This window comes from Hypanus sabinus, chromosome 5, assembly GCF_030144855.1.
Source record: "Hypanus sabinus isolate sHypSab1 chromosome 5, sHypSab1.hap1, whole genome shotgun sequence".
Taxonomy (NCBI): Eukaryota; Metazoa; Chordata; class Chondrichthyes; order Myliobatiformes; family Dasyatidae; genus Hypanus; species Hypanus sabinus.
Window position 1 is genome coordinate 98,461,820 of NC_082710.1, and position 14,551 is coordinate 98,476,370.

The window sequence follows — 14,551 nt, forward strand, 5'->3', positions numbered from 1 at the left end:
AAAGAGTAAAAATGCACACTAGGGTTTAAACCTTTAATTAACATACACCCGTGATACAGGAAACCTTTATAGTCATATCCTCAAAAATGGTGTATGCTTTTAAATCCCTAAATACCAAGTTACATTTCAAAAAATGGCGAGCACAGGCTTTAACAGTCTCAGCAGATGTTTATTCAACTTGGATAGAAAAATTAGCTGAACCAACAGGATGTGGTTTAACTTTGCAGACTGTATGTAAAGTGTATAGCTGTCATCCCCAACGTAAAGCAACCAAGATTAGCTGCATAGATGTTGCAGTCAAACATGTGACCATTGGCGGGTTCCTTCATTTGCTGAAGTGCCTACAAAACTGTTGCGGCTTAATGGCAATTTGAATAGAAAGGCACGTTGAGCTCCGGGTAAGAACATACTAGTATAATTCAACTCTGAACAGATTTGCATTGGTTTATTTAATTTTACTGATGACTAAATAGGCTGGCTCTAACAATCTTGCTTAATGTTCATTATGGCTTTTCTGGTTTGGTTAAGTTTCATGAACGTTACTTGGTACTTTGGGCAAAGAGCAGGCATTCATGCTTTGGAAAATGTTTCCATTAGTGAACTTGAAAAATTGTGATTGTGTGAAAGATGTTAAAAGCATATCAATTGTTTAAACTTTTAGCATGAATGTTTAAAGATTCTTTTCGCATATAATTTTCTGTCTGAGGTTTCACTACAAGGAAGTGATCTTTTGGGGGTGAAGTGCATGCGAAGTAAAGATTTACCAGAGTTTCTTTTGGATTTAAATAGAATGTTCATTTTCAGGGTTTGAATGTGAAATACAATAGAATTGAATGTTTTTAATTTTTATGTTTTAAATTACCAAAAGCTGCTCATTTGGAGAACAATTGTTGAGGCACTTGACCTACACCATTGCAACGTGTTCACCTGTAGCCCATATTCAACTTTACTCCACACTGGCTGAGTCTTCCATCTCACCATGATGCATCACCTTCCTCATCCACTATATTGCTTCTATGTCCTAGATGCAAACCAATAATGAGGAAAGACCCTAAATGCATCCATTTTAGACAATGTAAATTTAATTGTGTGATCTTGGTCAAGTTCCTTCTACTGTCTGTTTCCATTCAAAATGAAACATTTTATCTTTTCCTTTCCTGTTTGCAGAATGCAATAACCTTTTTAGAATTGGTTTATAAAGGAAACAAATAACTATAAATTATGTCCATATTTTATGTCTGTTAAACTGTATATGCCTTTATACAAGTTATTAAGATACTATAATTTTCAACATTAAATCATTTGTTGTGGAAGTGAATTGAACAAAATCTGACTTCAATAATTTTTTAAGTTCATGGAAATTATTTTCAGAATACTGATTATACAATTAAGTTTGTACTTTATAGGTCAATTGACATATTCTTAAATGCTGAGAGCAGAAAAGCAATGTTACTTACAATATAATGTTTTATGCCTCCACATATCTCTTAAAATATTGGGCAACAGAGTGAGAATATGCAACAAAGACTATGAAATTTCCTCCACCATTCAGTAAGCTTGTCAAGTTTAACATCTTTCTGCCCAACCTCAAATCTGAATCAGAATCACATTTATTTTCATTGATATATATTGTGAAATGTGTTGTTTGTGGCACAATGCAGTACAATACATAAATACATATTACAATAAGAAATACATATAAAGTATATAGTGTAAAAAGAGACCAAAGATAGTGAGGTAGTATCATTGCCTTGGGTGATGGGGTGTTAGTGATGGATATCTCTTTTTGAAGATCTCCTCGATGGTGGGGAGGCTAGTGCCCATGATGGAGCTTGCTCAGTTTGCAACTTCCTGCAGCTTTTTCCCATTCTGTGCAGTGGCCGCTCTATATCAGACAGTGATGCAACCAGCTAAAGTGCTCTCCATGAAGCATCTGTAGATATTTGCTCAGGTCTTTGGTGACATACCAAATCTCCTCAGGCTCCTAATGAGATATAGCTGCTGGTGTCCCTTCTTTGTGTTTGCAGCAATATGTTGGCCCAGGACAGAGATCCCTCAAAATCACCTTCAGACCTGAGTGACTGTGTATCCATGGTGTTCTAGAGTAGAAATATACAAAGATTAACAAATGGCTTTGTTCAATAATTAGATTTTTTATACTTAATGATATTTCATCTAGAGACTTAGACTAGTTGCTCTGAATTCTCAATTTAGAAAATCAGTACTTAACTCCCTCCTCATCAACTCGTCAGAGAATCTTGTGCTGTTCAGTAAGATCACCTATCATTTTTATTTTAAATCTGGAGAATGTACTCATCCTATTCAGCCTTCATTACAGCAAGTGTTCACTTCTATCAGTGATCAATATAAAGGATGTTGTGAATATAATTCCTTGGCTGTGGAAATCAACACTTCCCACAGCAACCTTTCGTTTTATTTCCACGGCAAAACCTTGCACTTGTAGCAATGTTTGCATCCTACTGTTCTTCAATTATATTTATTTTTATTTATATATTGAAATACAGCACGAAGTAGGCCCTTCTGACTCTTCGAGCCACACTGCCCAGCAATCCCTCGATTGTCCCTAGCCTAATCAAGGAACAATTTACAATGATCAATTAACTTATCAATTAGTACATCTTTGGACTGTGGGAGGAAACTAGAGCACCTGGAAGAAACCATGTGGTTGCAGATAGAATGTAAAAACTTCTTACAGTCAGTGGCAACACATAGGTTTTCATTTTGATTTCAGTGCGCAAGAACATTCTGATTTTTCTGTGCCAACGTAATCAGTTTCTTAACAATTAAGAAATATTTTGCTTTTCCATTCTCAGGGAAAAAGTGAATAATCTCAGTTTTCCCTGCATTATTACATGAGTTGGTGCATTTAACCCAGTCATTTTACCAATGTATATTCATTTGTCTTCATTCTTCCACTTGCCGTTGTATTATTAGCAAATGTGGAAACATCACATTCATATTTTCATCTAAAAATTTATTTAAATTCCAATTGAATCTGACTGAACACTGATCCTTTTATACTCACGAGTAACACCCTGGCAGTCCACAGATTGCCTGTTCATGTCGATGTTTCGTTCTCTGTTTTCTCAGTCAATTTTCAATCCATATGTTACCCTAACCGCATAAGTCCTTAAGCTCTTCAGCAATCAATCCTATGGCAATTTTACAAATACTTTTAAATATTTACAAATACTACATCAAATGACACCATTTAAGTGCTTCATTAATTATATCCTCTAAATTATTAATAAAAGTGTGTAGTTTTTTATTGACCTAGACATATTAATTCTACTGAAACACAAAGGGTCTGGACTATGCACACTTGCAGAGAGCAGTTCCTTGAGGATCTTTTGTCCATGTCCTCTCAGGCATCAGCATGTCCATGACTTGAGCATCTCCGCATTGAAATCAGGGACGTCAGCTGTCAGAGAGCCTGAACTCCAATTCTGTCATAAGGTTTGCTGGTGAACCCTGCCATTCTGAGCTGAGAACTGAGTATCCAACCCCCTCAGATTTATAGAGTCATACAACAAAGAAACAGGCTGTTTAGATCATCTGGCCCATACCAACCACAGCATCCTCCCTGCTAAACACAACGGCCCATGTTTGGCCCATAAGCCCTTCCACTCCACGTACCTAGCGAAACGTCACTAAGTGCTGCAAATCACCCTCCTCAATCACATCATCTGATGTTCATTCCAGGTAATCACTACCCTCTGGTCTGCTTCAAAACTCTCTCCTCTCATCTTCTGTCTGTGCTCTCTAGATCTGGACTCCCAAATCTGGAGAAAAGAACAGGACTGTCCACCTCATCCTTAACCCTCATGATTTTATAAACTTTGAGGTAAAGATCCAGCATGACCAACATCAGGCCCATGAGCCAAGATGGCATCCTCTTAAATTACTTGTATGCCATCTCCAAAGCAACATACACAAAATGCTGAAAGAACACAATTAGTCAGGCAGCATATATGGGAATGAATAAACACGAGATCTTTGGGGCCGAGCCCCTTCTTCAGGACTGGAAAGGAAGGAGGAAGATACCAGATTAAAAAGGTGGGAGGGGAGGGGAGGGGAAGGAGGATATTTAGCTGGAAGGTGAAACATGAAGCCAGGTGAGTAGTAAAGATAAAGGGCTGGAGAGGAAGGAATCTGATAGGAGAGGAGAGTGGGCCATCAGAGAAAGGGAGGGGATGGATCCAGGTTGAGGTGCTAGGCAGATGAGAAGAGGGAAGAGGCTAGAGTTAGGTAAATGAGAAGAAGTGAGGAAGAGAGAATTATTTTCCAGAAGGAGAAATTGATATTCATGACATCAGGTTGGAGGTCACCCAGATGGAATATAAGGCGTTTCTCTTCCACCCTGAGGGTAGCCTCATCATGGCACAAGAAGAGGTCACGGACCGACATTATGGAATGGGAATGGGAATGGAAATTAAAATATTTGGCCAATGGGAATTTGGCAGATGGAGCAAAGCAGTCACCCAATTTACAATGGATCTCACAAATATAGAAGAGGCTGCAACAGGAGCACCAGACACAATAGACGACCCCAGCAGATCCACAGGTGAAGTATTGCCTCATCTGGAAGGACTGTTTGGCACCCTGAATGGAGGTGAGAGAGGAGGTGAATAGTGAGGGAGGGACATATGGACAAGGGAATCATGGAGTGTGGATCCCTGTGGAGTGTGGAGGGGAGTGGTAAAGATATGTTTGGTGGTAGGATCCTATTGGAGATGGCAGAAGTTGAGGAAAAGGATGTGTTGTATGTGGAGGCTCCTGAGGTGGTAGGTAAAGACAAGAAGAACACTATCACAGTTAAGGTGGTGGGAAGGAAAGCCTGTACTTTGCAGAAAGAGGAGATCCTTGATATCCTGGAAAGAAAAACTGCATCCTCGGAACAGATGCAGCCAACATGAAGGAACTGACAAAAGGGAATGACACAGGAGAGGCCGTGAACCGACAATTTGGAATGTGAACACCTTGTATTCCTTTTGGGTACTCTTTAACCTGATGGAATGAATATCAATTTCTCCTTCTGGTAAAAAAAAATTATCTCCCCCTCCCCTCTTCTTCTATTCCCCATTCTGGCTTCTTAATTCTTCTCACTTGCCTATCACCTACACCTGGATCCCCCCTCTTTCCCTTTCTCCTATGGTCCACTTTCCTCTACTATCGGATTCTTTCCTGTCCTGTCCTTTATATTTCCTACCCACCTGTCTTCACCTATCACCTTACAGCTATCCTCCTTCTCCTCTACCCAGCTTTTTATAACCCCTTCCTTTCCAGTCCTGGAGAAGGGTCTTGGCCTGAAACATCAACTGTTTATTTATTTGCATAGCTGCTGCCTAACTTGCTGAGTTCCTCCTGCATTTTTTGTGCGTTGCTTTGGATTTCCACGGTCTGCAGACTTTCTCATGTCTATGATTTGCTGGAGCCCCTCCAGCTTGGTAATGCTAGGATCTATAGAAAAGGGATGTGCTACATATGACCTCAAAGAGTCTATTGGGCATGTAGGCAGGTTTTGCTGGTGATGTTGTGGAGGTATTAAACTAGGTTGGCAAGGGAATAGGAATAAGAGTGTTAGGACAAATAATGAGACAGCTGATGTTAAGGTAGATGCAATGTGCACTGCAACCAGTTTAATGGGTTGATATGTGAAAAGTCTAAAAGAATAAGAGAAATGTACCTAGAGCAAGAACTGGTGGATTGAATTACGACACTGAAGCCATTGCAGAGTCTTGGCTATCCAATTGGAGGATTGGCTGCTTGATTTTCTGGGATTTAGATGTTTCAAAAGGAATAGGGAAAAAGGTAGAAAAGACAGGAGAGGAGTGGCACTACTAATCAAAGATAGTATCAGAGTTGGAGAAAGGAAGGCCAACATGGATGTATTGTGTACTGAGTCAGTGTGGGTGAAATTTGGAAACAGCAAGAGAGTAAGCACTATGTTGCAAGTATTCTATATACAGCCCAATTGCACCTGAGGAACAGATCCTGAGGCAGATTATGGAAAGGTGCAAAAATAACAGGGTTGTTGTCATGGGTGACTTCAAACACACTAATATTGATTGGCATCTCCTTAGTTACAAAATGTTGAGATGGGGCAAAACTTGTTAGGTACGTCCATGAAGGATAACTGACACAATATGTGGACAGGCTGACTAGGAGACAGGCCATACTGACTACTAGGCCATAAACATGATCAGGTGCCAGAACTTTCCACGGGCAAGCATTTCAAAAACAGTGACCAGTGACTCCCTGACCTTTAGCATGGCCATTGTTAGGAGCAGACAAGGTATTTGTTAGGGGAAGGACAAATTACAATTCTATTAGGCAGGTACTTTAAAACATAAGTTGGGAACATATGTCCTCAGGGAAATGAACAGCAGAAGTCTGAAGGATGTCTAAGAACAACGTTCATGGGTTGTGGAAAGCTTTATCTCATTGAGACAGGAAAAGGATAGATGAAGGGAGCATAGTTGACAAGAGTAGTATGAACTATTAGTTAAAAGGAAGAAAGAAACATACTTGCAGTTTAGGAAGCAAAAATCAGATATGGCTCTTGAGAATTCTAATGTAGCTAGTAAGGAGCATAAGAAGGGAATTGATAGAGGTAGAAGGGGACATGAGGAGGTCTTGGTGAGTAACATTAAGGAAATCCTCAGGGCGTTCTACATCTACATGAAGAACATGAGAATGACTAGAATGAGGTTAGGACCCCTCAGGGATGAAGGGGATAATACGTGCCTGGTCATGGAGGAGTAGGTGAGATCTTTAATGAATACATGGCTTCATAGAAACATAGAAAATAGGTGCAGGAGTAGGCTATTCGGCCCTTCGAGCCTGCACCACCATTCAGTATGATCATGGCTGATCATCCAACTCAGAACCCTGTACCTGCTTTCTCTCCATACCCCCAATCCCTTTAGCCACAAGGGCCATATCTAACTTCCTCTTAAATATAGCCAATGAACCAGCCTCAACTGTTTCCTGTGGCAGAGAATTCCACAGATTTACCACTCTCTGCGTGAAGAAGTTTTTCCTCATCTCGGTCCTAAAAGGCTTCCTCTTTGTCCTTAAACTGTGACCCCTCGTTCTGGACTCCCCCCCAACATCAGAAACAATCTTTCTGCATCTAGCCTGTCCAATCCCTTTAGAATTTTATACGTTTCAATAAGATCTCCCCTCAATCTTCTAAATTCCAGTGAGTATAAGCCTAGTCGATCCAGTCTTTCTTCATATGAAGGTCCTGCCATCCCAGGAATCAATCTAGTGAACCTTCTCTGTACTACCTCTATGGCAAGAATGTCTTTCTTCAGATTAGGGGACCAAAACTGCACACAATATTCTCGGTGCGGTCTCACCAAGGCCTTGCACAACTGCAGTAGAACCTCCCTGTTCCTGTACTCAAATCCTTTTGCTATGAATGCCAACATACCATTTGCCTTTTTCACCGCCTGCTGAACCTGCATGCCCACCTTCAATGACTGGTGTACAATGACACCCAGGTCTCGTTGCACCTCCCCTTTTCCCTAATCGGTCACCATTCAAATAATAATCTGTTTTCCTGTTCTTGCAACCAAAGTGGATAACCTCACATTTATCCACATTAAATTGCATCTGCCATGAATTTGCCCTCTCACCTAACCTATCCAAGTCACTCTGCATCCTCTTAGCATCCTCCTCACAGCTAACACCGCCACCCAGATTCATGTCATCCACAAACTTGGAGATGCTGCATTTAATTCCCTCGTCTAAATCATTAATATATATTGTAAACAACTGGGGTCCCAGCACCGAACCTTGCGGTACCCCACTAGTCACTGCCTGCCATTCTGAAAAGGTCCCGTTTACTCCCACTCTTTGCTTCCTGTCTGCCTACCAATTCTCTATCCACATCAATACCATACCCCCAATACCGTGTGCTTTAAGTTTGCACACTAATCTTCGGTGTGGGACCTTGTCAAAAGCCTTTTGAAAATCTAAATATACCACATCCACTGGTTCTCCCCATCCACTCTATTAGTTACATCTTCAAAAAATTCTATAAGATTCGTCAGACATGATTTTCCTTTCACAAATCCATGCTGACTTTGTCCGATGATTTCACCTCTTTACAATTGTGCTGTTTTCACATCTTTGATAACTGACTCTAGCATTTTTCCCACCACCGATGTCAGACTAACCAGTCTATAATTCCCCGGTTTCTCTCTCCCTCCTTTCTTAAAAAGTGGGGTTACATTAGCCACGCTCCAATCCTCAGGAACTAATCCAGAATCTAAAGAGTTTTGAAAAATTATCACTAATGCATCCATTATTTCTTGGGCTACTTCCTTAAGCACTCTGGGATGCAGACCATCTGGCTCTGGGGATTTATCTGCCTTTAATCCCTTCAATTTACCTAACACCACTTCCCTAATAACATGTATTTCCCTCAGTTCCTCCATCTCACTAGACCTTTGGTCTCTTACTATTTTCAGAAGATTATTTATGTCCTCAGTGAAGACAGAACCAAAGTAGTTGTTCAATTGGTCTGCCATGCCTTTGTTCCCTATGATCAATTCACCTGTTTCTGACTGTATAGGACCTACATTTGTCTTGACCAATCTTTTTCTTTTCACTTATCTCTAAAAGCTTTTACAGTCAGTTTTTATGTTCCCTGCCAGCTTTCTTTCATAATCTTTTTTCCCTTTCCTAATTAAACTCTTTGTCCTCCTCTGCTGATCTCTGAATTTCTCCCAGTCCTCAGGTATGCAGCTTTTTTTTGCTAATTGATATGTTTCTTCTTTGGACTTGATACTATCCCTAATTTTCCTTGTCAGCCACGGGTGCACTACCTTCCCTGGTTTATTCTTTTGCCAAACTGGGATGAACAATTGTTGCAGTTCATCCATGCGATCTTTAAATGCTTGCCATTGCATATCCACCGTCAACCCTTTAAGTGTCATTTGCCAGACTGTCTTAGCTAATTCACGTCTCATACCTTCAACGTTACCCTTCTTTAAGTTCAGAACCTTAGTTTCTGAATTAATTATGTCACTCTCCATCTTAATGAAGAATTCTACCATATTATGGTCACTCTTACCCAAGGGGCCTCGCACGACAAGATTGCTAACTAACCCTTCCTCAGTGCTCAATACCCAATCTAGAATGGCCTGCTCTCTAGTTGGTTCCTCGACACGTTGGTTCAGAAAACCAACCCGCATACATTCCAAGAAATCCTCTTCCTCAGCACCCTTATCAATTTGGTTCAGTATTCAGCAGGGAGAAGAATTTGACAAGTGAGGTTCAGTATCAAATAAGAGTGGTGCCAGTGGATGTGAGGATGGTATATGTTGTTCTATTGCTCAAGAAAGGTAAAAGGGATAATCCTAGAATTTATAGACAGGTGAATATCACATCAGTGGTGCACAAACTATTGGAGAATATTCACAGGATCAGATGTTACGAGCACTTGGAGAAGCATATTCTTAATAAGGATAATCAGCATGCCTTGTGAGGGGCAGGCAATGCCCTGAGAAGGTGCCAAAATGAACTGATGAACTTAGAGCATTGGATGTGGTGTCCTTACTCCTAAAATCAATGCTCTAACTATTGATAGACCATCTTCACCTCCATGTCTACCTGTGTCTATCTGGTGTCTGCTTTCATCAAACTGTGCATTTGTACTCCCATGTCTCTCTGTTCTGAAACAATTGTCAATGCCTTGCCATTCTATGCTGGTTTCAATGTCGAAAATACATTACCTCACATTTACCTAAGTTGCAAGCCTGCTTCAATATCAGGAAGATCCTTTAGCATTATCAAAAAATTGAGGAGTCATTGTTGGGACCTCTGATACCGATTCTGTATGCAAATGATTTGTATATGGATGAACATGTGACAACCAGCAACTCCTCAATGGCGATAAGCCTCCAGTCAGGGAATCAACCTTCAACCATTGCTCTCTGCTTCCAAGCAGTGTGTTATCTGGGACCCTGTCAGAGGGCTTACTAAAGTCTATACAGACAGTTTCTACTGTCTTACCTCATTCCATCCCTTTAGTTACCTCTTCAAAAGCCATGGCTCATATATGTAGCTTGACCCCATTAATAAGTATGGGATTACTGACCTTAAATGTTTTCATGTATTTCAAATGATTTAGAAACATAGAAACATAGAAAACATACAGCACAATACAGGCTCTTCGGCCCATAAAGTTGTGCCAAACAAGTCCTTATCTTTGAATTTACTAGGCTTAGCCATAGCCTTCTATTTTTCTAAGATTCATGTACCTATCCAAAAGTCTCTTAAAAGACCTATTGTATTCGCCTCGACTACCATTGCCAGCAGCCCATCCCACACACTCACCACTCTCTGAGTAAAAAACTTACCCCTGACATCTACTCTGCACCTACTCTCCAGAACCTTAAACCTGTGTTTTCTTGTGGCAACCATTTCAGCCCTGGGAAAAAGCCTCTGACTATCCACACGATCAATGCCTCTCATCATCTTGTACACCTCTATCAGGTCACCTCTCATCCTCCGTTGTTCCAAGGAGAAAAGGCCGAGTTCACTCAAACTATTCTCATAAGGCATGTTCCCCAATCCAGGCAACATCCTTGTAAATCTTCTATGCACCCTTTCTTTGGCCTCCACATCTTTCCTGTAGTGAGGCAACCAGAAATGAGCACAGAACTCCAAGTGGGGTTTGACCAGGGTCCTATATAGCTGCAACATTACCTCTTGGCTCCAAAATTCAATTCCACGATTAATGAAGGCCAATACATCATATGACATCTTAACCACAGAGTCAACCTGCACAGCAGCTTTGAGTGTTCTATGGACTGGGACCTCAAGATTACTCTGAACCTCCACACTGCCAAGAGTCTGAACATTAATACTATATTCTACCATTATATTTGACTAACCAAAATGAACCACTTCACACTTTTCTGGGTTGAACTTCATCTGCCACTTCTCAGCCCAGTTTTGCATCCTATCACTGTCCCACTGTAACCTCTGACAGCCCTCCACACTATCCACAACATTTCCGACCTTTGTGTCATCAGCAAACTTACTAACCCATCCCTCCACTTCCTCATCCACGTCATTTGTAAAAATCCCAAAGAGTAAGGGTCCCAGAACAGGTCCCTGAGGCACACCACTGGTCACCGATACTGGAGGTGTGGGTCCTGCGGCTTCTGTATCTCCTTCCTGATGCCACAGCAGGAGGAGAATGTGGCATGGGTGGTGAGGGGGGGGGGGGGGCTGGTAATGGACGCTGCTTTGCTGTGGCAGCGCTCAGTGTAGATGTGCACAATGGTGGGGAGGGATATATCCACGATCGACTAGGCTGTATGCACTACTTTTTTGAGACTTTTCCATTTAAGCTGGTTTCATTAATTTAGAAGTGTACTCAGATCTGAGAATTGCAACCTGTTGTCTTGTGCAGTAGAACTCCTGAGTTCAGAGAATCAGTTTGGCTGGGTCTCTAGACAGTGGAAAGCAGTTTCTTACTGTGAGTAGAAAATTCAGGGAGTGTGGTGAATCCAGTTCCATATGGACCTGCAATTATGAAATTCCTTTGCATTGTATAATTCCATTTTTTTCTTGCTTGTTCATTCTTTTCTTTTTTTTTTGGAGTAAGGGTGGTGGTGGCAAGTTCAGCATTTATTGCCCTTTGCTAATTGCCTTGTAAGGGTAGTGGTTAACTGCCACCTTGGACTGATACATTCTATCCTATGACTCTGTTGGCTGAGTGGTAATAACTGTGCCTGAGGCTGGTGGTGTGGGTCCTGAAGCTCCTATATCTCTTTCCTGATGGCACAGCAAGAGCAGAATGTGGCCTGGGTGGTGGGGGAGGGGTTTGGTAATGGAAGCTGCTTTCCTGTGGCAGCGCTCAGCGTAGATGTGCACAATGGTGGGGAGGGATTTATCCACGATCGACTAGGCTGTATGCACTACTTTTTTCGAGACTTTTCCATTCGACGTGTTGGTGTTTCTATACCAGGCTGTGATGCAAGCAGTCACTGCGCGTCTATCGAAGTTTGTCAATGTTTCAGATGACATGCTGATTCTTTAAAAATTTCTAAGAAATTAGAGGGGTTCCTACACTTTTTTTTGTAAGGGTGCTTATGTGGTGGACCCAGGACAGATCCACTGAGGTGACAACACCTAGGAATTTAAAGTTGTTGATCCTCTCCACCTCTGATCCCCCAATGAGAACTGCCTCCTGGATCTCCGATGTCCTCCTCCTGTAGGTAATAATTAGCTCCTTGGTCTTGCTGGCGCTGAGTGAAAGGTTGTTACTGTGGCACCGCTGAGCCAGATTTTCAATCTCTGACCTACATGCTGATTCATCACCACCTTTCGTTCTTCCAACAACAAAAATGTTGTCAGCAAATTTAAATACAGTTCTGGAGCTGTGCTTAGCCTCACGGTCATAAGTACAAAGCAAGTAGAACAGGGAATTAAGCACACAGCCTTGTGGTGCACCTGTTGCCTACATCATATTGCACACCAGCATGGACTGCTTCATTGATGAAAAACTGAAAGAACAAAATAAGTTGTGTAATCAGCTGGAGACCTTGACTTACTGATTTAATGTTTCAAAAGAAGGTAACAAAATGTATTGGGATCCAAGTAGGCTAAACCAGATCCAAAACTGGCAGAGAGTGATTATGGAGACTAGTTTTTTTGTTCGGAAACTTAAGAAACAGGGATCACTGTTGAGACCGTTCAATGTTCAAAGTAAATTTTATTATCAGAGTAGATATATATCACCATACATAACTCTGAGATTCATTTTCCTGTGGGCATACTCAGCAAGTCTATGGCATAGTAACTATAATAGGATCAATGAAAGATCAATCTGAGTGCAGAAGACAACAAACAGTGCAAATGCAAATATAAATAAATAGCAATAACTAACACAAACATGACACACAAGATAAAGGGTCGTTAAAGTGAGGTCATTGGTGGAGGGAACTTATCAATAGATGGGCAAGTGAGTGTAGTTTTCACCTTTTGTTCAAGAGCCTGATATTTGTTAAATCCATTAATGAACTAGACATGAATGTAAGAGGTATATTTTAAAAACATTCAAACAAAAAATTGCTGATGTTTTCACAGCTTACAGGATGATATTGATTAATTGGTAAAATAATCAATGCAGTGGCAGAAGAAATTAATCTTGGTAAGTGTGAGTTTGTACATTTTGTAAGGACTACTAAGAATAAGGGATATTCTTGTAGCAGAGAGTATTGAGGAAAACATGGGGTTTGGTGTACAGGTCCCTTCATAAGCAAAGGCATACTTTATAAGAAGATCTTGGTTTTAGAATAACATTATAAGATATTGGTTAAGTGACAGCTGGGGTACTGTGTACAGTTCTTTTGCCACAATATAGGAAGGATGTGATTGCAATGGAGATGGTGCAAAGTAGAATTATCAGGATATTAAGCAATACACAATCTGCTGGAGGAGTTCGGCTGACTGAGTTGTATTTCTTTAGAAGGGCATTTGAATCATTTGCTTGTTGAGTTGAGTGTGTCTGGTAGACTGTTTGTTGCTGCAGATGAGGAGGTGTTGTGGGTAGGGGAACCTAATTGAGGTACTTAGACTTATGGGGGATATAGATGAGGTAAAGATTGAGAGACTTGTCTTCTTAGCAAAGTTTCTTCCATAGTACCTAATATAGCTTTTTGTGAATATTCACAGTTTAAGATTATGATCCTAAATTTCAGTTAGTTAATTCTGCAGATTGATATGGTTGCAGCTTTAACATTATGATGAAGAACATGTACTATTTTATCTACAATAGTCATTAACACAGACAATCTCAGCTTACTCAGGTCAAGTTCTGAGTATTTTGGGATAAACTGTGAAACAAAATATATTAAATCCGGAGTTATTCATTATAATGAACTAGACTGTGTGTGGTAATAAGCAAAACAAAATGATTAAAACAAATAGAAATTGTGGTTCATGCTGCTGGTTTGTCCAGACTGCCACATGAACAAGATATTTTCTCACTGGTAGCTCAGTGTCATCATAGAGAAATAGTCTGAAAACAGGCCCACATGGAGCCTACCAAATCCATGTTGACATTAGGACCATCAATTTTTATATTAGTCCTACTCTAACTTGTTTCATTCTCCCAATTTCCCTTTCAACTGTCCTCCAGGATCTATAACTTATCTACACAATGTGGGTAATTTACACTTGTCAATCAAACTATGTCTTTGATGAGGTAGGAAATCAGACCATGTGGAGAAAACTCACATTGTCACAGAGACAATGTTAACATGAACACAAACAGCACCGAAGTTCAGGATTAAATCAGCATCTACCTGCAAGGCCCACTGCGGCATCCTTAACATTGTAGATGAAGGTTGAACAGTCAAAAAAAATTCTCTAAGTTTGTTCTGCAAGCTGTAGTACTAAAGCACGTAAGCAATGATACTTGACGAAGGTGAATGGGCTTGAACGTTTAAGTGAAACATAACAGCATTTCTGTGATCATAGCTTTGAAAACATCATCTATCCA

At 40.6% G+C, this 14,551-nt stretch overlaps 1 protein-coding gene across 1 annotated transcript in view; it reads left to right on the forward strand.

Moving 5' to 3' along the window:
• The first annotated feature begins 344 nt into the window (after positions 1–344).
• Positions 345–14,551, forward strand: part of arhgap15 (Rho GTPase activating protein 15) — a 728,119-nt gene continuing 713,912 nt past the window's right edge. The window contains exon 1 of the mRNA XM_059970253.1: positions 345–398. The gene's annotated coding sequence lies outside the window, so the exon portion shown is untranslated. The remainder of the gene's footprint in view (positions 399–14,551) is intronic.